Source organism: Anastrepha ludens, unplaced genomic scaffold (assembly GCF_028408465.1).
Source record: "Anastrepha ludens isolate Willacy unplaced genomic scaffold, idAnaLude1.1 ptg000177l, whole genome shotgun sequence".
Lineage (NCBI taxonomy): Eukaryota > Metazoa > Arthropoda > Insecta > Diptera > Tephritidae > Anastrepha > Anastrepha ludens.
Genome location: NW_026530140.1, coordinates 865 through 5,000, shown reverse-complemented (window position 1 = coordinate 5,000; position 4,136 = coordinate 865). Strand labels below are relative to the sequence as shown.

Here is a 4,136-nt window from a genome sequence, read left to right as displayed (position 1 = left end):
TTTATTCTAGAATTGCCTCATTTTACATAATTATTATTTATAATATATATTTATATAAAAGGAAAAAAAGAAAAATAGAGATGAAAAGATGATATAATTATTTATTAAATTGTGTGAGAAGATAAAAAATATTTTAAAACAACCTCAACTCATATGGGATTACCCCCTGAATTTAAGCATATTAATGAGGGGAGGAAAAGAAACTAACAAGGATTTTCTTAGTAGCGGCGAGCGAAAAGAAAATAGTTCAGCACTAAGTCACTTTGTCTATATGTCAAATGTGAGATGCAGTGTATGGAATATCTTAATATCTAGTATGAGAAATTAACGATTTAAGTCCTTCTTAAATGAGGCCATTTACCCATAGAGGGTGCCAGGCCCGTATAACGTTAATGATTACTAGAAAGATATTTCCAAAGAGTCGTGTTGCTTGATAGTGCAGCACTAAGTGGGTGGTAAACTCCATCTAAAACTAAATATAACCATGAGACCGATAGTAAACAAGTACCGTGAGGGAAAGTTGAAAAGAACTCTGAATAGAGAGTTAAATAGTACGTGAAACTGCTTAGAGGTTAAGCCCGATGAACCTGAATATCCATTATGAAAAATTCATCATTAAATAATTAAAAATAATGTGCATTTTTTTCATATAAGGACATTGTAATCTATTAACATAATAAAGTATTTATCAAAAGATCATTGGTGATATTAAGTTTATTTAAATTAATTTGCTTTTTAAGCATATTAACATAGAATAAATACTAATGATTTGATAAAGTGTTGATAGATTTTATTATATATAATGCTAAAATTCATTTTTTGAATTTTACAAAAAATTTAATATCTATGATATTAATATTTATTTGTATGCATTTATATGATTAACAATGCGAAAGATTCAGGATACCTTCGGGACCCGTCTTGAAACACGGACCAAGGAGTCTAACATATGTGCAAGTCATTGAGTTATATTAAACTTAATGGCATAATTAACTTAACTTAAAAATATAATGGGATTAATTTTTAGTCTATTTTCTTAAATAGTCAATTAATTCAATCCCGGGGCGTTCCATATAGTTATGTATAATGATAATTTATTATTATTTATACCTCTAACTGGAGCGTACCTTGAGCATATATGCTGTGACCCGAAAGATGGTGAACTATACTTGATCAGGTTGAAGTCAGGGGAAACCCTGATGGAAGACCGAAACAGTTCTGACGTGCAAATCGATTGTCAGAATTGAGTATAGGGGCGAAAGACCAATCGAACCATCTAGTAGCTGGTTCCCTCCGAAGTTTCCCTCAGGATAGCTGGTGCATTTAAAAATTATATAAAATAATCTTATCTGGTAAAGCGAATGATTAGAGGCCTTAGGGTCGAAACGATTTTAACCTATTCTCAAACTTTAAATGGGTAAGAACCTCACCTTTCTTGATATGAAGGTTGAGGTTATGATATAATGTGCCCAGTGGGCCACTTTTGGTAAGCAGAACTGGCGCTGTGGGATGAACCAAACGTAATGTTACGGTGCCTAAATTAACAACTCATGCAGATACCATGAAAGGCGTTGGTTGCTTAAAACAGCAGGACGGTGGACATGGAAGTCGTAATCCGCTAAGGAGTGTGTAACAACTCACCTGCCGAAGCAACTAGCCCTTAAAATGGATGGCGCTTAAGTTGTATACCTATACATTACCGCTAAAGTAGATGATTTATAAAACAATTTCGATTGATTTATAAATTTTGAAACTTTAGTGAGTAGGAGGGTACAATAGTGTGCTTAGAAGTGTTTGGCGTAAGCCTGCATGGAGCCGCTATTGGTACAGATCTTGGTGGTAGTAGCAAATAATCGAATGAGACCTTGGAGGACTGAAGTGGAGAAGGGTTTCGTGTGAACAGTGGTTGATCACGAGTTAGTCGGTCCTAAGTTCAAGGCGAAAGCCGAAAATTTTCAAGTTTTTAATAAAAAAATATTAATAAAATTTATATATATATATTAAAAAATAATTAAATACTTGAATTATTTTGAACGAAAGGGAATACGGTTCCAATTCCGTAACCTGTTGAGTATCCGTTTGTTATTAAAAATGGGCCTTGTGCTCATCCTGGCAACAGGAACGACCATAAAGAAGCCGTCGAGAGATATCGGAAGAGTTTTCTTTTCTGTTTTATAGTCGTACTACCATGGAAGTCTTTCGAAGAGAGATATGGTAGATGGACTAGAAGAGCATGACATTTACTGTTGTGTCGATATTTTCTCCTCGGACCTTGAAAATTTATGGTGGGGTCACGCAAACTTCTCAACAGGCCGTACCAATATCCGCAGCTGGTCTCCAAGGTGAAGAGTCTCTAGTCGATAGAATAATGTAGGTAAGGGAAGTCGGCAAATTAGATCCGTAACTTCGGGATAAGGATTGGCTCTGAAGATTGAGATAGTCGGGCTTGATTGGGAAGCAATACCATGGTTTATGTACTCGTTCTGGGTAAATAGAGAATTACGATTCTTGTTCCCCGGATAGTAGTTACGTAGCCAATTGTGGAACTTTCTTGCTAAAATTTTTAAGGAATTATATCATTCGATATATATTCTTTTTAAATTATAACGATTATCAATTAACAATCAATTCAGAACTGGCACGGACTTGGGGAATCCGACTGTCTAATTAAAACAAAGCATTGTGATGGCCCTAACGGGTGTTGACACAATGTGATTTCTGCCCAGTGCTCTGAATGTCAAAGTGAAGAAATTCAAGTAAGCGCGGGTAAACGGCGGGAGTAACTATGACTCTCTTAAGGTAGCCAAATGCCTCGTCATCTAATTAGTGACGCGCATGAATGGATTAACGAGATTCCTACTGTCCCTATCTACTTGTCGAGGGGGAATTCGGCAGAATGAATGTCGTCAGCTTGTATTGCAAGTTTGACGAGCCTCTGGAGCCCTATTTAAGGTACATAGATGCGGTGCTACTACGTGAGAGTAGCATTCCTGCCATCGTGTGTCTGGATGCGAATGCTACTTCCCCGATGTGGTTCAGCAAGGTATCCAGGCATACTTCTGGATATCAGAGCCACGATCGGGGTGAGGCTATGAGCGAATGGCTTGTGGCGAATAGCCTCCTCGTTGCAAACGAACCAAGCGAGTGGTATACGTTTGAGGGTCCTAGAGGTGTGAGTGACATTGACGTGACGCTCATGAATGAGGCAGCAGCGAGTAGGTTCGAGTGTAAATGGAGCGTTAGGGGGGGTTGGGGAATTAGTGACCATAATTTAATACAAATTATGGTTACTCCCCGTACCCCGCAGTTAGAGGGGGGGAGTCCATTGAGGCGATGGCGTACCTCGTGTACTGACTGGAACCGATATGGACATACTGTTAGGGAAGCGGTATTGGGTATACCGCTTAGTGAGTTTGAGGAATTGGGGGTTGATGAGCAAATTGCTCGTCTATCTGAATGTGTCTGGGGAGTGAATGACTTAGTGTTTAGGAAAGCTAGGGCTGTGAGAATGAAAGGTGTGAAATGGTGGACGAGTGAGTTAAATTCAAAGAGGAGGTCTGTCCGACGCTTGAGGCGGTTGTTTCAACGCGGCAGGCGGACCAATTCGGAGAATCTGTCCCAGCTCAGGTATCAATTTAGTGTAGGAATGAAAGAATATAAGAAAATGTTGGTGAGAGTGAAAGAGGAAGAGTGGAGGAGATTTGTGGGGGATAATAGGGACGACCCTTGGGGACAGGTCCTTAGGATCTGTCGGGGCCGTCGAAATGAGATGGCTAGCTCTCTTCGCGTGGGTGACACTGTGTCAACAACGTGGAGAGAGTGCGCCAATGTTTTGTTAGGTGAGTTCTTTCCAAGGGCTGAGGTTCAGGTTCCTCCTGCACAAGAGGTGCCTGTTCCTCCACTAGACGTTGGGGAGTTGGGGTATGCGTTTGGCCTGGTCAGGTCTAAAAGGTCTCCAGGTTTAGATGGTTTGAACGGAGAGATGTGCAAATGCTTGTGGAAGTTCATTCCGGAATACTTGGAGGCCATTTATGATAAATGCATATGGGAGGGATATTTTCCACGTGAGTGGAAAGTTGCTAGGGTTGTTGTACTCTTGAAGTCGCCCGATAAGATCAGGAGTGATCCTCGATCTT

At 39.7% G+C, this 4,136-nt stretch overlaps 1 pseudogene; it reads left to right on the top strand.

Moving 5' to 3' along the window:
• Positions 1-139: 139 nt before the first annotated feature.
• LOC128871470 (large subunit ribosomal RNA) lies at positions 140-2,915 on the top strand (annotated as a pseudogene).
• Positions 2,916-4,136: the final 1,221 nt, after the last annotated feature.